Raw genomic sequence first — 23,596 nt, 5'->3', positions numbered from 1 at the left:
ATGCTGGACCCTTGGGTCTACCACAGACGGAGCACCCACTGCCGTAAAAGATGGGAGGACCTGCGCCGCTGGAGCAAGAAGATGGCGGAGTCCCAGCTGGGGATGGCCTCCCAAATTGGGAGGGGTGCCCGTCGCACCATGACCTCCCTGATGTTCCGGATCCTGGCGGTGGCGTATCCGGAGTTGGATGGGCACTTGAGGGCATCACAGCAGCCACAAGGGTGTGAGTCCACTCCCATTCAGCTGACTCCGCGCGCATTACGAGGTGTCTGGGTGGGGGAGGTGAGCAGTGGGTTCCCCTAGGCCAGGGCAAAGTTTGTAGGCAAGGTCCCTTTAGAGGCAGGCTATGTGGCACCCCAACCCCACCAGTGGTAAGAGCCATCTACATCTAGTTAGGCTTCCGTGACTTCCAGGTGTGCAGCAATTGATGTTAGGCCTCGTACTACATGGTCAGGTGAATTTTCTAGGAACTGTTAGTGCATGGCGTAGTGCAAGGGCTGCTCCATGTGTGTTGTGTCCGCCAACGGTAGTGGTGTTGCATGCACTGAACATGTCTTTCTTCTGTCTTTCCCCCCCATTTTGTGGTCTCCTTGTTCTTGTGTGCAGTAGCACCATCAGGCGGAGGAGCATTGGCACTGAACAGGAGGGAGCTGCAACCCACTTGGCCCTCGAGGACGAAACAACAGAGTCTGAAGCCACCAGTGGGACAGAGGGCGAGGGTAGCTCCACGGCGGGGACAGGAGCAGACAGCAGTGACAGTGACTCCTCCCCTGATGGGAGCTCCCTTGCGGTGGCGGGCACCTCTGTGCCCACCGCATCAACAGGTACAGCCGCCACCCCCCTACCAGCACCGCCCTCCCAGCAGCCCCTCAGCGTGTGTCCCGTGCCCGCTCACCCAGGAGGGTGGGCATCTCCTTCGCCCCGTGCACCTCAGGCCCTGCCCGTGTCAGCCCTGCTGCTCTCAGTGAGGAGGCCATTGGCCTCCTGAGATCCCTCACTGTTCGGCAATCTACAATTGTGAATGCCATCCAGGGTGTTGAGAGGCATTTGCAACAAACAAATTGCATACCTGGAGGGCATTCATTCTGGGCAGGCAGCCCAACAGAGAGCACTTCAGGCTCTGGCCTCAGCACTGATGGCAACCATTGTCCCTGTGTCCAGCCTCCCCCCTCCAACTTCCTCCACCCAGACCCAATCCCCTGTACCTCAGCCTATCCCAAGCACACCATCAGACCAGCATGCACACTCATCAACACACAAGACTGGACATGGCAAACAAAAGCACCACACATCCCACAGACACTCACACAAGCACCATACCCATGCAGAAACAGCAACATCCACAGCCTCCACTGTGTCCCCCTCCTCCACATCCTCCTCCTCCCTCCCAGTCTCGTCTCCACTCACACCTGCATGCACTACATCCTCAGCTACTTCCTCCATCACCAGCACGCCCAGCACCACACACTGCTCATGTGCACTCACCACCCCCACTACCATGCACACATCCCCAGTGTCCCCTCCCAGTGTGTCTGTGAGGCCTCCTCCCAAAGAACACAAACGCAGACACACCCACCCAACAGCCATCCATCTCACAACAGCCTCCGGCCAATGCACCTTCAACCAAATTTAGCAGACGTACACCTCCTACAACCACTACCTCTACCTCCACTCCCAAACTCCCTCCATCTTCCCATCCCAGTGGCCCGTATTTATACTTTTTGACGCTAAACTGCGCTAATGCAGCCATTTTTAAAGACTGGAACGCCTACCTTGCATCTCATTAACGCAAGGAAGGCGTTCACGCAAAAAAATGACGCTCTTTCCTCATACTTTGGCGCTAGACGCGTCTAACGCCAAAGTATAAATATGGCGTTAGTTTTGCGCCGAATTTGCGTCGAAAAAAACGACGCAAATTCGGCGCAAACGGAGTATAAATATGCCCCAGTGTGTCTAAGAAACTCATCCTGGCTAACATTGACCTCTTCCCTACACCTCCCCCCCGTCCTTCCCCTAGGGCCAGGCTTTACAGGTCCTAGCCCAGCACTTCAGCCACCAAATCCCCAGGCACAGTGGTGCCAGCAACTGCGGGGTCATCGAGTGCGCCACCCATCAGGGCTGCCAGTGTGCCACTTAGTGAGGGCAAGGACATTCTGCCATTTGCCAAGGTGAAAAAGGAGCCCACATACCGGAGGGAGAAGCCTAAAGTACCAGCCACCAAGGGCTCAGCAAAAACCAAAGGGGATAGTTGCAAGACAACTGTGGCACCATCAAAGCTGGGGAAGGGCCAAAAGCTGAAGAGCAGGTCAGGAGAGGGCACGGTGGCACCGACTGAGGTACCAGTGTCACACTTTCTGTCCAGGACCACGCCAACCTGTACGGCGGCAAACACCAATAGCTGTCCCACCACCACAACCGCCACCACAACTGCCACCTGCACCATCACCTGCACCACCCCCGGCACGTCTACAGCCTCAGCGACAGTCCCAGCATCTTCCCCAGTGGGCAGCCGTCCGAGGCTGCAGGAAACGTCCTGCTGTGTCCCTCTGCAGGTGCTGACCCATGCACCACCGCAAGCACCGCCGCAAGCACCGCCTCAAGCACCGACGCAAGCACCGCCGCGACAGACACCGCCACAAGCACCGCCACCGACCCCGTGGCATCCTCGGACACAGGCACCACCGCTGACATGGCTACCATCCCCAGTGGTCAGTCGTCTGAGGCTGGAGGAGAGTTCCTGGATGCTGGGCAGCTTCCATGAGCCATTTCTTCCATCACTGTTTGCACCTGCAGGTGGAAGGCGCAGCCACAGCAGTGTGGGGCATGTCGCTGCCTCCATGGCATATCATGCTACCGGAACCTCACCAATCTCGTGGCACGCACACCCAGGTGAGGGAATTGTACCGGCCACACTGCATGTGGAGAACTCTGGGCACAAAGCCCCCTCCGGAACCAGTAGAGATTGACATCCACTACCTCTGTCCTTGGCAGGATGAAGCACTCTGGGCACCAGGCCCCCTCCAGAACCAGTGGAGAATGACATCCACTACCTCTGTCCTTGGCAGGATGAAGCACTCTGGGCACCAGGCCCCCTCCAGAACCAGTGGAGAATGACATACACTTGATAGACTGTGGCTTGCACTCCCCAGGATGCAGCAGTGGGCAAACCACCCACTGGAGAGACTTGAGAGACTGTGGCTTTGCACTACCCAGGATACATCAATGGGCATGGAGCCCCCTCATGCAGCAGTGGCGTCGTGCGTTGATCAGGCTGAGGTGCCCCTCCTCCCCTCCCCCTGAGGTGCCTGTATATTTTCGATCTTATGCCCCTGCAATGTTCTCTCCGTTTCGAGTCAGGTATCAAGTGTAGGCCTCGCCCATGCCCTGTGGTCCACGGACAATGATTAGTACACTATCCGGACTTGTGTAGTTGGTGTACATATTTGTATATACGGAATTTTGACTTTTGAACATTGGATTTTTCTTGATTACAATGGTTACAATCATTTCCTTTTGTCCTTGCGTTCTTCCAGGGGGTGGGGGGGCAGTGTATATCTAATGTTGCTGCATGTATTTGTGTGTGGTGGTGAGGGTGAGGGTGCTGCGTGTGTGTGTCAATCTGTTTCCTCCCACCCTCCACTGTGTTGTAGACGCAGTACGCACCGTGGTCGCCGCCGCCGCCGTTCGTACTCATCATAGAAGAGGAGGTAAACCAACATGGGCAGTACGTGGAGTTCGGGCTCCATGCGTCCTGGTTCCTTGTTGGGTGTTGAGGGTGAGTGTTTTCCCTTCTTTGTACTGTTTCCGCCGTGCTTTTGATAGCGTTGGTTCCGGCCCGAAAAGGTGGCGGATAGGCCCCTTGTAATAGGGTGAGCGGTACTTTGTCTCCCGCCTGTCTGTTGGCGGTGTCCGCTGCGCTGTTTGTTTCTACCGCCGTGGCGGTCGAAGTGTTAAAGTGGCTGTCTATGTTGGCAGTTTCTGCCACAGTTGTAATCCCATATTTTTTTTCCACCAGCCTGTTTGCGGTATTACCGCCGCTTTAACACAGACCGCCAGGGTTGTAATGAGGGCCTTAGTCTCTGGGGCATAGGTAGTCCACCATTGGTGGTTCAAGATAACCACAAACATCCAGCAACACGGGACTGGTTAGGTGCACAGGAGACAAAATAACGTGGGCCCCTATGGAGACAGGGGGTTTTCCGGTTCTGGTCTGCTGACAGGTAGTACCTGCATTGACAGAGGCAGACCAGTGGGGTTTAGAGGAGCACTGGTGGGGACCCAAGTAGGCACCAATTCCTCACCCTCAGTGGCACGGGGGAAGCCCGGTGCAGGGTGCAACAGGGCGTCGGGTTCCCAATGGAACTCCATGAGGGGATCCGAAGGGTCACTCAGGTGCTGCAGATAAGGCACAGGGGGGCTCCTCGCGCAAGCCACTGACTGGATAGGGATGAGGGCCTCCTGCTGGTCACTCTTGCACCACTGGTCAGTTTTCTTCGAGTCTGGGGGTTGTGGGTGCAGTGCTTCTCCTGGTGCAAGATATCTTCGTCCCGGTCAGTCGTGGTCAGGGGGGTCCTAGGGATTCTCTCTGCAGGTGTTGTTGGGGAGGGGTGGAGAGGTCAGCCCAGGGTGGACCCTCGGTCAGAATCACCTGGGGATTCTCTCTGGATAGTTGGAACACCTGGACACGGGCCATGCGGGTTGGGTACAGAGTGCTTAGGAATCATGCTTCTGGAGTGAGGTGGGAGTCCTTAGTTGCTGTTTCTTTTCTTCTTTTCTGGACAGTGCCGCTTTCCTCTGGAGTTCTTGGTTCTTCCTGGGTCGCAGGGCAGTCCTCTGGAGTCAGCCAGAAGTTACTGGTCCTGCTGGATGCGTTGCTGGGCTGGTGCAGGTTCTCTGAAGCAGGAGACAGGCCGGTAGCCCTGGGGCCAAAGCAATTGTCATTTTCTTTCTTCTCTGCTGGGGTTTTCAGCTTTCTTGTCAGGTCCCCAGGAATCTAATGACTTGGGTTCAGGGAAGCCCCTAAATACTAAATTTAGGGGCATTTTAGGGGTCAGAGGGCAGCAGCCAATTGCTACTGTCCCTGAGGGTGGCTACATCCTCTTTGTGTCCACTCCCTTTGGGGAGGGGGCACATTCCTAATTCTATTGGCCCTGATCCTCCAAACCAAGATGGAGTATTCTACAGGGAGGGCGGTCACCTCAGCTTTGGACACCTTAGGGGTGGTCCTGACTGAGGTGGTCACTCCCCCCTGTTTTCCCAAATTTTCCCACTAGACTTGCTGCCAAATGTGGGGCTTTGTCTGGGGGGCGGACCTCTCCACTAGCTGGAGTGCCCTGGGGCACTGTAACTCGAGGCTTGAGCCTTTGAGGCTCACCACCAGGTGTTACAGATCCTGCAGGGAGGAGGTGTGAAGCACCTCCACCCAGGGCAAGCTTTGTTTCTGACTTCAGAGTACACAAAGGCACTCACCCCATGGGGTCAGAAACATGTCTGGAAGTGGCAGTCTGGCACAGACCGGTCAGTCCTACACTACCAGGTTGGCTGACATACAGGCGGCATCTCTACGATGCCCCCTGTGTGCATTTTTTCAATAAATCCCACACTGGCATCAGTGTGCATTTATTGTGCTATCTTTGTTACCATACTTCTCAGTTTTCAGTGTAGCCATTATGGTACAGTGGAGTTCTCAATGACAAACTCTCAGACCATATACTCAATATGGCTACCCTGCACTTACAATGTCTAAGAATTGACTTAGACACTGTAGCGACATACTGCTCAAGCAGCTATGCCCTCACCTGAGTTATAGTGCACCCTGCCTTAGGGCTGTAAGGCCTGCTAGAGGGGTGACTTACCTATGCCACAGGCAGTGAGTTTGGGGGGCACGGCACCCTGAGAGAGGTGCCAATGCCACTTTCTCTTTTTCTCCCCACCAGCACACACAAGCTGCAAAACAGTGTGCAGGGGCTGAGTGAGGGGTCTTCCAGGGTGGCATAACATATGCTGCAGCCCTTGGGGAACTTCCCTTGCCACAGGGCCCTTGGTACCATGGGTACCTTTTAGAAGGGACTTAACTGTGTGTCAGGGCTGTCCCAATTGTGGGAACAAAGGTACAGTTTTAGGGAAAGAACACTGGTGCTGGGGCCTGGTTAGCAGGATCCCAACACACTTTCAATCAAGGTTTGCATCAACACTAGGCAAAAAGTGGGATGGCAACCATGCCAACAGTGGCATTCTCCTACAGTTGGCTATTGCATCAGTGGATTCTAAGCTTTCCCTTTTCGCCAAGCCTTCTGGTACCACTGGGTGAAAATTGCATACATGTCTTTACTGAGCTGAGAGAAATCCTATGCCGAGCCCCTGCTCTGGGAATGCCTGATTATAACAAATGTTTTTCTTTGTTTTACTGTGAGAAAGATAGATGTGCACTCTCACTTTTGACACAGTTGCATGGAAATGCAAACAAGCCTGTGGCTTATTATTCTGCTATACTTCATCCTGTAGCTGCAGCATTGACTGGTTGTTTAAAATCCGTTGCATAGAGCAGTGCAAACACATTGTGATGAAACATAACCTGAAAGTTTTTATCCCCCACTGAATGGAGATTTTGTTAATGTGTACAAAGACCCAATATCTAACAAGTGCCCGTTTAACCCATTATGATCAAGTGATCCTTACCTCATCAAATGTGAATATCATGAGATGCACAATTTTAAACCCCTCAACTCTGATGCCCATTTCTGTTGAAAATTCAAGTGACTGCGAAGATGTGTTGAACATGACTGTCACAATGTGACTGAACTGTGCACCAACCCAAGACCGACATTCAAGATTTTCCCTTAGAAGAAAGTGTTTGAGAGATGAAGATGGTACAGTGAGAGAAGGGAATGCAGTTTGCAAAGTCTCAAGTGTGATAGAAGCCTCGTGACTTTGAGGAGTCTTTTCAGCCCAGGTACCCAAATTGGTTGCTCTTACAAGAACAGCTTAAAGTGTCAATTTTCACTAGTAGCCAATATGGGTTTAGTGTCATTCATGATTTCAGACAGTTATGGTCCCAGAGAGATTTTATGACCTCTTCTGCTTCCCAAGTCTGAAACAGTGACAAAATGTATCATTTGTTCAATTAATTACAGTTACCAGCAATAATTCCCATTGTGAAATGCCTAGCCTATAAGAAATCAACTGATTATATTACCCTGGGTAATACCTATGTGGACAAAGTTGCTAGGTATAGTGCTCTTAGTTATACCTCCTTTAATGAAGAGCGGAACAGTGATACATGAGATGAGACAAGCCGAAATTTCTTAAGGATTGTTGTTGACACATGGTCAGAAGAGTGAAAAGCTTGCAGAAAGAAGTGACAGAGGAAGAACAGCAAGTTGGATTAGAGCAGGATGCGTCAAAAGGAATGAAAATGATGTTTGGGTTTCAAGTGAATAGTGTTGCTAAATAGCTTACTGCTCCCGATCGCAAGACATTACCATGGACAGGCACACATAGGTAGAGAGGAAATGGTCAGAACCTTCAGACAAACATAGTTTATTTGTAGGTTTAGAGTAATTGCTGACTCTGTCACTGATGTATCACCTTTCGGCAAATCAATGTAGGGAGATGCACTCTTGTTATACTGAGCCACATAGGTAGATCAGGAGGACCTTTAAATCAAATACAACTGGATTTTTTTATGAGCTGCCAGTGTGTAATGAACTGAGCTTTATTTTAGTTGTTGTATGTATTTTCGCACTCTAGGTTGAGGCTTACCCCACTAGGAGAACAGTAGCAAAGCTGATACTTAGAGACTTAGGGCCTCATTATGACCCTGGTGGCCGGCGGTAAGCTGGCGATAACACCGCCAACAGGCTGGTGGTGTTCAGCCAGCTATTATGACCGTGGCACAATAGCCATGGCCATCCTGCCGGCCCCTGCAACATACTTCCAGGCTTCCGCCTGGCGGTCATAATCCCCAGGGCAGCGGTAAACACCACCATGGAAAGGCTGGTGGTAAGGGGGACTCAGGGTGCCCTGGGGGCCCCTGCACTGGCCATGCCCTTGGCATGGCCAGTGCAGGGGCCCCCAGGCACAGCCCCATCACGCATTTCACTGTCTGAATTTCGGGCAGTGAAATGCGCGGCGGGTGCTACTGCACCCGCTGCACATCAACATTGCCGCCGGCTCTATTACGAGCCAGCTGCAATGTTGATGTGACTTTTCCACTGGGCCAGCGGACGGTAACACTTTTACTGTCTGCTGGCCCAGTGGAAAAGTCTAAATAGGGAGCCAGATTCACCGCCAGCACTGGCGGTATACTGGCGCCCGCAGCTTCGGCAGTCTTTGGCAAAGACCGCCAAAGTTGTAATGAGGGCTGTTATACCTAGGTTCAAATTCACAACTTCTATAGAATCAAACAGAGGAACTCACTTCAAAAGGGAGGTCCTTAAAATGTTGTGTGCAGCACTACAAGTTGAGCAAAGATTTGCCAGATGCATTTCCTCTTGTTTTGATGAGTATGCGCAGCCCCCCGACAAGAAGACAGGATTGTCTTCTCATGAATTCATAATGGCATGCTATGAGATTGCCAGAAGTGTCTGCAAATGTGGTTGTGAACATTACATATGACTTGGTCCTGGGTTATTGCAAAGGACTAGCTGATGTGGTGTGTTCTTCCTTGTCTCATTAGGTTGGAGAGGCTACTGTACAGCCACAGCAGGAACTGTGTCAGGACCAATGCCCTGTTGACTGGGTTATGCTCAAAAAGCTTACAAGGAAGACATGCTTGGAGTCACGTTGGAAAGGTCCCTATGAGGTGGTCCTTGTGAGGACAACAACTGTGAAGTGTGCTGGTCTCCCAAACTGGGTGCATGTGAGTCACACTCTCAAAGTTCCAGGTCCCCTTGATGAAACAGCACCTGTTCCAGAAGGGTCAGTTACAGTTAGGGCAAGGGATCGGGTTAGCCAAGCTGTTGTGGCTGGAAGAGTAGCTGCAGCATAGACTCGGTCTGATGGAGTTCTGAGTGAGTCAACACCAGTGACAGCAGCAGATGATACAGAAGGGTCGAGACAGAATTGGTTGACACATGCAAGCTTGGATGCTCTGAAAGGATCAATTGTGCTAGATAAAGGAGTTGTACCCAGAGACAACTGTCCTGAAGAGAAAACTGTGCCAGCTGTACAAGTGCCATCAACTACTAGTGAAGAAACTGAAGAGTTGAGTCAAAGTGAAAGTGATGATGAAAGTCAAGTAAACAGAAGGTCAAAAACAAAAAGAGTGCCAAGCAGAAAGTACTCAGCACCTGAATGGACATATTACTTAGACAATGACTGGGAAAGGAGTTTGTTACCTTTTTAGCTAACAATTCAAATCCAGCTCAATATTCTTGAGATTGAAATTGTTTTGGAGGTGAACATTGAGATCTCAGTGCCAGTTGAAGAAGAAAGACATGACATTTTGAAAGTAGTTATTGGTGATTATTAACTGTGTCTTTATTAGAGACATTTGAACTCTTTAGTAGACGTTTTGATCATTTGCAAGTAGAGAAACTCTTGATGAACTTTCTAGAACATCAAGGATCTTTGTGAATAATTGTGTTTTTTCAAAAGAGACTTTTTAATTGCTTTGATCACGGATAAAAATGACTGAAAAGAGACAGACAGTGGTAAGCAAAAGTTGCTTTGAGTTTTTATTTTTTTGAATTTAGGCTGTTTGGTTGGAATTAGAGAACGCATTGAGTCAAATCTCAATAAAAGTAGTAAGTGTAAATATATATGTATAGGTCTAGCAGTAGTTACAGTTACCATGATTATATTATTGTTCATAGGATTGAGTTTGCCCATGATAAATGATTCAAACCAGATTTCACTCACACTTGTCTTAAATTTAGTAAATCCCCTTGCAGATCAAGATGCGTTTCACACAAATCAGAAGAATTTACACACTGATAGTTCGAAAGGAAAGGTGATTTATCAGCATACTGTGTTATAAGTTGTTGTATGAGTATGCTGAGACAATAGAAGTTAGAGACTGTTACATGTGTACACAGCTGCTTTCATCAGTTAGTGAAGGAATTACATGTCACAGTCTACCCCTAACCTATGGAATTTCCTGTAGTCTGTTATTAACATTGTTTTATCAGCAGGGATATTACTAATACTTCTATTCAAATTATGATTTGGTATTTTCAAATGTTCCTGTCATTAAACATTTAAGTAGCATTGCAAAGACCAAGAACATTAATTATGTGGGATGTTTCTTTGAACCTACATTGACATTTGGAACAGTATCTCCATACAAGAATAATTTAACTTGCATTCTTAGACCTGTAGGAAAGGAATTCATGGACAGGTTGTGGAAAGAAGGAGAGCAATGAAAGCCAAAATAGAAAAAGGGAGAGAGATGTAACATGTTCAGTGGAAACCAAGGATTCTTGACTATTGATTGGCAACATGTAGGGAAGATATATATACATCTATCTATATAGATAGATAGATAGATAGATAGATAGATAGATAGATAGATAGATAGATAGATATAAACATTTATGCTGAATGGTCAAAACTGCGCTAAATCAGGTGTTTATTTCATAATTGGGTAAAATGCCTATTACAAGCTGCCGAAAGGCTGGTATGGTACATGATACCTGGGGATAGTTTTCACAAAGATTTATCTTGTAGAACATTTTAATGATCCAGTTTGGAGTGGGAAATCAAACTCCAGAATCAAAAGAGGAATAAGTGCTTCAGAAATGAAAGGAGATACTTTTGGTGACATAATTCCATCAGTAGGTGTGATCTTGGATGATATCAAGAAAATAAAGTTGTCAACAATAGTAGATATGGTATCTCCAGACACCACAGTTGCCATTTTGTTAGTGGACACAAATGGTAGCTATGAGATTAATTGTTTTACATATTTGTCTTGCTAAAAAACAAAAGAATTGATTGCCACGCACTCCGCTCAGCCACAGAATAAATTTAAGTGATTTATTCGGTGCAAAAGAAAAAGAACAACGCGTTTCGACTATACAGTCTTCTTCTTAGTTCTATAGTCCTTTCTCTAACAGATCTATTTATACTATCTATCTCACATACCAATCCAATGCATTCTGGTTATAATAGTTCAATTATACAATACAAAATTTCACCAAATTTATACTAAATTTCATCAATTCAAAATGTGTTCATCCCATGAAATAATTTAAATGATACAAAAATGTATATATTTATAACTTAAAATGAAAAACTAATTATCATAAATTAGAGAAAGAACCAAATAATTATAAAATATAATTCTACAATAATCAGCCATTTCATGATTAAATAAACCTCAAAATTCATTTCCCTAATTATTTACTCACAATTCATTTCTCAAGTGTAAATCATGTGAAAAAAAGTGAATTTAATTAGTGTAATTCTATAATTTAATATTTAATCATAATTCTGATAATATTTTATATAAAATAATTTCCGATTCATTTTAATTCAGAGATGGACATAAAGCTCCTCATCATAATCTTGGTCCTCATTGAGATAATATACTTAGATTCCAGTTGTCTCAATTTTTTTACTCTATCTCCACCTCTTTCATTTTCAGGAATGTGGTCTATCCCATAGTAGCGTAACATTCTCCAACTGTTTGTTTCATGTTGTTGGAAGTGTTTGGCTATGGCATATGTTTGATCTTTATGTAAAATTGCTCTGACATGCTCTAAAATTCTTTTCTTAAGCATGTAGATTGTACTGCCTACGTATCTCAAGCCACAATGACATTCAATTACATAAACTGTAAATTTGGTGTTGCAAGTTATTCGATATTTAATGTTCATTACCGATTTATCCCATAATTTTACAGTTTTAGTTGATTTTCCAATTTTGCAAGCTTTGCAACTGTTACATTTAACGAAGCCACATTGTTGTTCAATTAGCCAATTCTGTTGATTTTTTATTGTAAAGTGGCTTCTTACAATATAATCTTTCAATGATGGAGCTTTTCGATACGTGATCATTGGACCTGATCCTATTGTTGGACCAAGATCTGAGTCTTTCCGTATGATATGCCAATGTTTGCATAAAATATTTTTGATAAGGCCACTTTCTTTAGTATATTCCATTATCATCCTATTTGTCTTCCTTTAGACATATTACTCGCAAAGGAAGGCAGAGTTTGCAAAATGTAACAAGCACAACAATGTTGTACATAGATACCTGACAATAGTAAGGAGATAAGAAAGTCATTTTCAAACATGACTGACCTGAAAAAACTGACAGCAATGGGTGGATGGGAGGGGATAGGAAATGATTTTACAACCATTGGTAGATGGTCTGGAAATCTGAGAAGAGGCATAGTGGGAACCATATGAGACCACTATTGATAGTGGTTTTAAGTGCCCTATTTACAGTTGGATGTTACACAGTAGACAAGATACTGAAGGAGAAAAGAGCTAAGAGTAGACAGCAAAGGAAAGAGATAGAAATGGAGAATAGGAGAAGCCTGCATAATAGTAATGTCAAGCAGATAGAGGATTTCAGCAAATCTTACCTGAAATGAACCTCTGAGGTTTTGGGCTGTCTCATTAAAAATCAGAGTGGAGTAATTTATGATGACTTAGTAGTCATTAAGGGGGGAACTGATGTAGTCTAACCTTTAGTCGAGCTCCTTGTGTCAATAAGGTCAACATAATGTGGCAGTTTGTGTTTTATGTAAATCAAAGTGCTAACAGTTGAATATAGATGCTGCACTGACACCCAATTTGAATGTGCACTTATAATTCTGAGTTTGATTTAGGTGATATTTGAATTAAATCACATTTTAGAGGGCTAAATTTGATGTTAGAAGTTAATTTAGACTGTAGACTAACTGTACATATAGAACTGGTATTGGAGTTCTGATGATTAATGAATTAAAAATACATGGCCAAATGAAAGAAATGCACTTCTCTGTTATACTTCATCAAACACAGTAACACATATTTTTTGTTAAAATGAAATGTATTACTCATGTTAATGAAGTATTATTAATGCTGAATTTATATGTTTGCATATCAAATGTGTTTTACTAAAACGTATCAATTAATGCATTGTTATCATTCTTTGTGTTAGCATAAGTGAGGCATTTGGAAGCTTGTAATTTGTGACCATGCTAGACCATAATTTGCGACCATACTAGAAATGCTGAGCAGTTGCAGTCCCTGAAAGATCCTTGATGTTCCCAGATGCTGTTCCGACGCTTGCAGAGGTCTTGCTGGTCCTGAAGCATTGCTGATGAAGAATCGCTGAATGCTATATCCCTTGAAGAGGTATCTCCCTCTCAAATTAATACCAATTTGAATTGCTCTTGGTCTAGCATCTGATATGCTGGCACTTTCCCTTTTTACTTATCTTTTCCCTAACTTAATTAGTGACCCGCAGGTCGAGATTATCTTTTTCCAAATTAATTTTGTCCTCTTGCTGCTTTTTGTCTTTTGCCCATGTGTGTTTCTCCCCACATATCTATTTCCCTGATTTGGCTAGCGGTAAGGTTGACCTGTGTCTAGCTAAGGTTATGAACTCTGAAAATTAAATTTAACTGATGATTGTTAACTCTGAACAACGTATTATTTCTGTAACTCAGATAGTCTTGTTGATGATATGTATTATTCTTCTTGAATGCTTAGTTTTATTAATTTTAGTTTGCCTAAATTCATTTCTGTTCCCTGGGCAACCCTAGGTGCTTATGTATCTTTGCATCTTGGTTTTGCTCATTGTTTTACATGACTTTGGGGTTGTGTTTGTAATAAGTATTCATTTATTTTCCTGATTGGAATTTTTCTTCCATGGCCACATTGGTCGTGGTGTTCAAATTATTTGGGTTTGTATATAATGTTGCTGATGTTTCTACCACACTACTTAATGAGCCCAAGGATTAATCCATCTCAAAGATAAATGGCTAAATTAGAGCACAGCATGTTCAGCTCTAGCTCTTTCAGCGCGAATGGTCAGAGCTCATCAGGCTGGCAGTAAGCAATCAAGCTTTTCCGGTAGTGTATTCAGTGCAGCTGGCGCAATTGTCACAGTCAGAAAAACCAGTCTCTAACCTCAAAACGTGGAGAGATTGACCATGTTTAAAATGAACCAACACTTCATATATCACAAGATTGCAGTGTTCCCTAAATAGCACAGGAGGCAGATGAGTGCAATTGGTCAGGCTCAAGAGTGTTAGTTGATGAATTTCTGGGAAAGCCTCCTGACTTTGAGGATGAACTCTACTTCTTCGACTCAGTAGGCAACAAGTGAACTTTCAGATTATCATTGAACTGCTTTGTAAAAACAAAAATAGAAATAGAGGAACATTAATATACTTAGGTCCATTTTTATCTAAGTTTTGCATTTCCGTTGCACCCCGGAAGTGAGATTGATCAAGCCATGCAAGGCCACTTTGCATGGCCCTCCATGGCTTGATATACCTAGAACAACACAAGGCAGCGCAAATTGCTAACTTGTGTTACTCTGCAGCAGGGAGGTGTTCCATGGGTGGAACATGGGTATTCCCACGCAGCTACCCATGGATGTTTGGCATATTCCCAAATTATACCATTAGTCATAGACCTGGGAATGTGTCAAAAGTCTACCCCTCCAGGTGAGGCATAAGGAGGAGACATATCTTTATTTCTTTTCATGTTTTCCTCTTTCTACATGTGCTTCATTCTGCAGCACACATGGAAAGACAAAAATGTCTCCCAGGATTGTTTTTGTGCAAGAAGGTGTCCCTTCCTGCACCAAAACATTCCTGCCTTCAATGCAGGAAACCTTGCAACATGACACACAGGTGCCTGTGTTGGTGCTAGGCATCCAAAAGGTCACCAGTGCTAGTAAAGGACAGGAATACTCCATGTATTGGGAAATACAAAGCATTTCTACTCTTGCCCTTTCATGCACAGCAGTGCAGCAAGGTGTCTTGCTGCATTGTGCTATGTGAAAGAATGATAAATCTGCCCCTTGGTGTCTAACTTATGCAGCCCTACCATTTATTCCAATGTATTGACTGCATTGGAGTTGGACCATGTGCACAGAAGATGCGTCCCCATTCAGTTGAAAGGCATGAAGACAATGCCTATCCCTATCTTTCTTTTCTCATTCACTAGCTGGGCTGCCAGTAAAGATTATTAATTTACAAGACTGACATTATTTGTAGCTCCCATGGGAAAGGAGACATGATAGACAAATGTTCATCACCATTCTGTGAACAGGGAACTATTGCACCAATGAGTAATATACTGAGTGAATGATGATTTGTGTGTTGGCAGTGAGGGTGTTGTTCAATTAATTTATAAACTTGATTTTCAATGTTTGGGGCCTGACAGGTGATTCTGCCTAAATGATTGCCCCTTTCATACTTCGCTAGAATTACTTGAAAGTTCTACTCCTTACTTTACTTCTTTTTTATTGGGTTCTTTGGAGACAATCCCAGTTAGTTCATTTGAATAAACTACACAAAATGGTCACATTCTTTTGCTCTTCTTCTTCATCAGGAGCACTTCAGGTCTATCTCTCACAATCTATTTGGGTTGGGACTTGGAGTCAGGTATCAGGATAGAAGTACCTCAACAACCAGAAAAGGGAAGTGATGAACAATGCCTATCTACTTCAAAGGAAAATAACATGACTCGAAGAGTTCTCCTCAGCCAAGTGGGCTGGAGAGAGGTGTGTTGATATGGGAATGATGAGTAGTGTGCCGACTTAAATGTCAAACTTCTCTAATTAAAGTGGTTGTGGTCTGTGGAGGAGTGGAACTGTAACGGGAGACATGCAAAATGATAGATGCACTCAGGTAAATGTTATGACAGTTTACTGTTGTTAGAGTGATCCTCCAGCTACAAGCAGCTCCCTGTCTTGGGATTGGTTGCAAAATATTCTCAGTTAATGGCACATGACTGCACCAGCCTATGTTCTTGTTCTGCCCTCTTGGTCCTCATCCGCCATGAAGCTTACCTTCTCCTTGACTCTACAAAATTCAAATTTACTGTTTTGCAATCCACAGTCCTTCTCTTTGTCTGCACAAAAACATCATAACACTTCTGCTTACTTGAAAGGTTTAGCCTTGCAACCAAGATGGGCATTCTAAGAAGTAGAATGCAGACCCACCTCACATTTTGGTATTTATATACATTATCATTTTTCTTTTCTTAACAATTGCAATTTTTTGAGCTGTGTAGGTCCTTCCTAATTTGTACTTTTTCAAACCTAGATATTAGACAATTAAATACATTGGGACTCTGGGACTGAAGGACTATTTAAATGCCATGTATTAACTGAATTGTGTCTTTCCTTCATTTCCTCTCACAACATATTTGATGATGGTATGCTGCTCATTGACCTGATGAATGATGTGTTTGTCTTTGTCACACTTTTCCCCAGCTCCACATTCCCATTTATTGAGCAGACCCTTAACCCTCTTCCCCTAGGTTTTGTGATAGATTAATGTGTGACTTACGAATTTACACCATAAATTGATCACACACTTCATGGGGTGGATGTGGTGAAAGCGACACAAACTCACTGTGGGATCTTCTTTCCTGAATGATAGCCCATGCAGCTCCACTTAACCATCCAGAATTGAAAGGGACAACCTCATAATGGTGCAAAGTCTTAGTTGAACAATATCTGTCCCATGAAAGGTAGTGCTAATGTACACTGTGTGGCCTGATTCACAAAGGTAAAGTTACACTTTTATTGTAAGTTCCCTCTTGCAGTTCACCTGAACTACCAGAAACTTTATCAGCATTAACCTTATGAAGTAATAGTAACTTCTTTTAAAGTGATAGGGATTACCAACTACTCACAAAGTTAATACTCGTAAAGCTACTGCTGGAAAAGCTGCTAGACATAAATTTACACTGCAAGAGTAAATTAACACCAAAAGTGTAATATACTTTACCTCTCTGAATTGAGTTTTGTGTTTGTTAAATGCTTAACCTTCTCCCTATTCTTGACTCCTTACCCCAGGATTTCGTAAGTTTAGTTTAACAGTTTTAATAAATGTAATACAAGTTTCCTGGATTCCTTATAAGTGACTACTGCTAGTGTTTGCAAAGTGAGTTTTTGTCACAGTGGTGGTCTAATCTCAGTCGTAGATAACCCACTAACTCTGTCTTTTGTTTAAGCCTAGTTAAGCCTCTTTGCTTGTGATGGTTAATTTTTCAGAATTATCCTACAGTTGGAGTTCACCTCATTCATAACAAGTAGTAGTGGGACCTTGCTTTGTGATATCTTCCCTGTTCTAGCCCACTGCTACCACCACCATTAATTGGTATACACCTTGATAAGTCACTTGTTGCTGTAAAAGTGGCAAAGTTTCATCAAGCAATAAGTCAAAGAGACCTGGTCTGTCCCCACTCAGGTAGTGGGGTATACTGGACTGCAGGAGGAGGTTAGTAAAGTAAAGTACCAAAGAAATATATGGCAAGGGACTTCAGGTATGGAAAGTCTAGGAGGAAAAGTTGATATGCTGCATGTGACTATTTCACAGGACAGCTATTTGTCAATTAAAAAAACCACAATGCTACACTAAAAAACATTGCAAAGGCAAAAGACCAATAGCGAGTGATATTCATTGGAAAGAAAATATATATTTTTTTTCAAAGGAAACCCACCCTCACCCCTCTTTCTAAGCAAATACCCTCAAATGTCCATGTTTCACCTTGTCCCAAACATCCCTTCTCAATTCCTACCCTTTCTACCAACAACACAACAATCATCCCCACCAAAAAAGTCCATTTAATAACAGATCCAGAGGGCGTCCATACAGGCTTGTAGACAGTTCACTTCTTTGGCTAGGTTCTGCTGGCCACACCAAAGTAGTGTCAGCTCCCGTAGGACGTGGTGGACAAAGCACAGGAAGAGGTCTGTCGATGATGAGTTAGGGGTTGGTTTACCACTGGGCAGCAGTAGACACCAGCTGCAGGCGGCACTTTCCTTAGTGTGGCCGAAATTGAGCCGGGCCAGGCTGGTGGTCCAAGGAACCTCCTCTTCCAAAGCAACCAGCGGGCAGTATTCGGCGATGATGGCCTCAATCCTCTGGTGCCCAGTTGTGTGGCTATCTCCTGCCTGGATGAGTGATGTCCAGCAGCAGGAAACACAAATTGTAATGTTCAGTGCAAACACTTGTTTATACTACAGTGGCACAGTAGCAGAGCATTGATGGTCCCCTAGGGCCATTTGCATTTTTGATGTGATTAGCCACACGGCCAAGTTTTCCCCACACATAAATCACATAATAGTGCAATAGCACTGATCGGAATGAATTAGGCCAGAATATCAAATAAAATTACAATACCCTACGTTATTCACACTTTATTGTACTGCCATCAGAGGTAAGTTCCTTCATGAGAGAGAATTGTGTTAAAAAAGTTTGAGAGTCGGGATATCTTGTTGTTAAATGGCCGTGTCTTTGCCCCGTTGTATGTATATTTGATAACAACAGCAAGCGAACTTTATATCAGTCACATATGTTGCTGGTATTATTTTATCCATAAGTGCCATATATTTTCATTGTGTGCTGTTATGCCCGCCACATAATGTGTAATTTTTAAATCCTCTTTCGTTAGTAGATCCTTGCTACATGGATTGATGCTATATTTCAGAGTAGTCTGAATAGGTGAATTTAGCTATTCCAGTAAATATCTCCACACATCATTGAGCGGGACAGCATCAATAGATCAGTGTTTCACTGTCTATGGACCTTATTTTTTTTATTGCAGTGATTATTATTGGACCTGAGACATCTATGAGCATGCATTATTATTTTGACAACCTTTGTGATAACTGGTCCCTTGTTACTTTACATCTTTAGAATAGCATTGTGTTTCGAATCATGTAAGATGAATTTTGTCACCCACTTAAGATATATTCCTTTAAAAAAATTGGTAACACATGTATATATATATATATGTGTGTATATATATATATATATACATATATACATACACACATATATATATGTATATATCTGTGTGTGTGTATATATATGTATGTGTAAATATATATATATATATGTACAGAGAGAGAGAGAGAGCACTTCTAGTAAGATGGTTTTCTGTTACACCTGCATTCCATGTGAGAGCCCTGAGGTAGGCTCCAATTTGTTCACCCACTGTCGGGTGTGAATTTTTTATTGTGTAATTCAAAACTCATGGATTGAGAAGATTTTTGATCTCCATCTGGGAGGCACACATTTTTATGGCTTTGTGGATAATATGATAATGGCGCTTGAGAATCCGGCACATTACTAACACATCACAACTTTTAGTGTTGGTTTCACTTAGGACACATTTGTCTAGAGTGTGTATCACTTTGGGTGTGTTGCATGTTGTGATATATGGATATTAATGCTCTCATTTAGTTATTCCTTGGATGAGGATTTTGCCTTGTCAGTACTTTCATAAGTGATATAAAGTGACATGTAAATCAAATAGGGGTATAGGAGCATTTACCTTTCCTATGCCTGTGATCGTTTAAATATTATGCCCTGAAGAAGGTGGCTCCCGTGTGTGTGCGACTCCCACCAAAATGCGTGTCAGCACTCGACATTCAGAAACTGGAGGCATCATTAGAGGATTTCATATGGTTGGACATTGGTTGACAAAATCTCTGAAAATCTATTCGGAAGTAATTTGAGTAGGATTGAAATCATTCAGCTATTGAATTTGGAATCTTGACTATAAAGAGTTAAATAGGATGGTAGAGTCATATATTATTTGAACATTATAATGAATATATCAAGTACTATTGAATGATCAGTGATGAAAGCCTTCATTTATGTTGTAAACTATTGTCCTATGCTTGTTGTACATTTTTAGTTAGTTGATGGTAGGGTGTATTAGTTCAATGCAGCAGATGGAATGATTGTTTTGTATGAATAATTTTAAATGGTTGAATGGGGTTGTGCGAATAATGTTTTGTTACAGAAAAAAATCAAAGTGTATATCATTATGCATAAATTATTTGGAGCATGTTACTATTGAGAATAATGAAATAAAATGGTGTACTTGTATTTATTTGCTCCAAACCCGGTTTCCTGTGATAATCTTCTATCTGTTTGGAGTGTGTACCTATTGGCAAAATATTTGCAGGAACAGTGTGTGTTGTAATACAATTTATTCTTTCCCTGGAAACTGCTCTTGATTAGTCTACAGGGGTCCTCTGTTATTGGTATTGGGCCAGGCAACCACCATAATCAAGAAGTGATTGGCATTTAAATTATTTCTTATTGAAAATATACAGACACTTTGAGGTATATTTAAGAGCCCCTAGCACCAACTACCGACACATTAGCATAATCTTTTTGACGCTAATGTTTCGTTAGATGGCCAAAAATCCCTGCCGTAAATTTACAAAGTGGCGCAATGCATGCATTGAGCCACTTTGTAACCCTTTGTGCTACATTATGCCTGCACCAGGCTTAATGTATGCGAAGGGGGCACAACCCCACCAGGGGGACCAAAAAAATGGCAAAAGGAAATCTAAGAGATTTCCTTGCGTCATTTGTTTCTGCACTTTTAACACCTGCTCAGAGCAGGCATTAAAAGGGGACACACTATTGAATGCAATGGGCCCCTATGTACTCTGCAGCAGTAGCGCCAATATTTTGGCACTACTCTTTCAGAGTATATAAATAGCATCAATAAAAATGATACTATTGCCATTGTGTGACGTATCTTAGATACAGCACACACATAGTGGCAGTGGGAGAGTTTAGGGACGCAAGGAAAGTGGTGCTGCACTGAGTTCAGCGCCACTTTCCTCAAATCTGCCCCTTTGTGTGTTATGAGTTAATAAGCAAAGCATATATGCAACTCAATTAATAGTAACCTTGACAGTATATATGCAGCATTAATGGAGGCACGCTTAGATGTTTTGAGCAGCTGGAATGAATAATTTAACTTATTATGATTAATTCCAATAGTCCTCCTGTCCTCTGACTGCTTCTTCAATTCTACCATGACTCCAAACTTAGAGGCAGATTGAATACTCCATCACACACATGACGTATAATGGATATCTCAATCCCAGGAAGTAGACAGTGCACAGGTTATAAATGATGCACTGCAGTACAACAAATGGAATATGTTTTATTTGGCAAGTTTATCAACATCTGCCAAACTCTAAATAAGGCACTTAGGCAAACATTATACCCTGCCCTCCACCACAAATTATTTTCAACAAATACCTTCACTTGGCAGTAGGAAAAGTTACTCTACTGAAACGTATGTTAGAGGGATTTAGGTAGGTAGAGGTTTAGCTATAAAATAGTCTGATGCCACTGATCGTGTGCTATGCTTTTGCTTATTCACAGTGGTTGATGAATGAGGACTTGACGGAAGGAAAAGACTTAAATCTGTCATGGACCGAAAAATGTGGCACATGCTGAGATGGAATTTAAAATGTTTTGCTATGCTTGGACAGAATGAAAGAATGATAAAGTGAAGTAATCAGTCAATCAATCAATCAGAGTTTATAGAGCGCAGCTACTCACCCGTTAGGGTCTCAAGGCGCAGGGGAGGTGTAGCGTGTACTGGATGTGGATTAGAAAAGCCATGTCTTCAGTTTCTTTGTGAAGCTGGGGAGGGAAGTAGTTGGACTGATGTGGATGGGTAGGGTGTTCCAGGTGGTGGCGACGAGGTAGGAGAAGAAGCGTCCTCCTGTTTTAGTTTTCCTGATATGAAGTACTTCTGCAAGAGAGAGCTGGGCTGAGAGTAGGGCCTTGTGGGGTCCATGGAAGTTGAGTCGCTGGTTAAGGTAGGCAAGTCCGGTGTTGTGGAGGGTTTTGTGTGCGTAGGTGAGGATTTTTAAAGTGATTATTTTTTCAATAGGGAGCCAGTGCAGTGTGCATAGGTGTTGTGAGATGTGGAAGTGTCGGGGTAGGTGGAGGATCAATCTGACGGCGGCAATCTGGATGTTTTGCAATTTGCAGGTGAGATTTTTGTTGATTCCGGCATAGATTGTGCTGCTGTAGTCCAGTCTGCTGGTGATGAGGGTGTGTGTGACAGTCTTTCTATGCTCAAGGGGGATCCATTTGAAGGTCTTGCGTAGGAGGTGGAGGATGCAGAAGCAGGTGGAGGTGACTGCATTGATCTGATGGTTCATGCTAAGGTCGGGGTCCAGGATGATTCTGAGGTTGCAGTCATGCCTGGCAGGGTGGATGGGTTTCCGAGGGTGGGTGGCCACCAGGCATCGCTCCATGCATTGGGTTGGGGGCCCAGGATGAGTGCCTCTGTCTTGTTTGTGTTGAATTGAAGGCAGCTATCTCTCATCCAGTTGGCGACTGCTTTCATGCCCTCGTGGAAGTTGTCTGGCCTTGTCTGTTTTGTTGGAGAGGGAGAGGATGAGTTGGGTGTCGTCTGCATAGGAGATGATGTTTATTCCGTAGCTTCTGACGATGGTGGCTAGCGGGGCCATGTAGACGTTGAACAGTGGGGGGCTGAGGGAGGATCCTTGGGGCACTCCGCAAAGTACTACTACTGGGTGACTGAGTGGGAACTGGGAATCACACCCTGTTTTTGGATTGTAATCCATTGCAAACTTGGGAATACCACCCTGTTAACTGACTCAGATGCACATGGCACAGCCTATACTGCAGCACCAAATCATGCTGTGGTTTTAGGTGATGAAATGCCGTTGACAGGGAAATGATGGGTGGGATATCTGCCCTGTTTCAAGAATACAGTATTGTCAAAGTTACTTATCACTTGTCCCTGCCACCACTGGGACTGCTCTCCCTCCGATTGCCTTGGGCTCCGCCATCCCACTCTGTGCCAGATTTCCCACCTAGGTCATTATTTTGCACAAAGCACAACAGCAGCACCTCACTATAGTTCAGGTAGCAGTATATTCTATAAAGAATATCACTTAGGGAGGTTTGTTGGTTGACAACATGTTAAAAAAAAAAAAAAAGAAAGAATAACAGGTAGTCAAGTAAACCAAAAGCTTTTTCTCCTAATGGAGGAGCAAGGCTATGAAAGGATGAGACTGAAACACAATGAAGGGATGGAAGGAGGGGAAGGTAATGGTCAATGAAGGACATATGGTATTGGTTGGCAATGGGATCTCATTTATGTCCTGCCATGCTGCACTGTCATGGAAGCTGCTTGTATACCAAGTATGTAAGACAACATTGGGGGACCATGACCATCTCTTTTTGAATGTTTGATCAAGAAAGCCTTCTCAATCAACATGCTTGATGAATAGTCTACTTTGCCCAGCGATCTTCTTCACATTACCAATATATCTTTTTTATTAGTCTTACACTACCCCAAGACATAACAGAGGGGTGAGGAAACGTTTATTAAAAAAGAGAGCAGAAGAAAGCTGTGAACAGAAGAAAGTCTGCTGCAGAAACAAGAAATATAGAAAAAAAGGGTAATGCAGGGCTAACAAACATTAGAAAGGAGAGTATGAAAAAGTAGTGAGGATAAAAAAACTGCACAAGGCAAAATTATGTTACTAGTGAGGAGAGGCAAAAGTAAGAAATAATAATAAATAGAACTTACTGGTGCCAGCAGAACTATCTGTCGTGGCCTCGGTGCTGGTGGTGGTAGTCTCACTCACCACTGCACTTGGGGTGGCAGTC

Source organism: Pleurodeles waltl, chromosome 8 (assembly GCF_031143425.1).
Source record: "Pleurodeles waltl isolate 20211129_DDA chromosome 8, aPleWal1.hap1.20221129, whole genome shotgun sequence".
NCBI classification, from domain to species: domain Eukaryota; kingdom Metazoa; phylum Chordata; class Amphibia; order Caudata; family Salamandridae; genus Pleurodeles; species Pleurodeles waltl.
Note: the sequence above shows the minus strand (reverse complement) of the source record.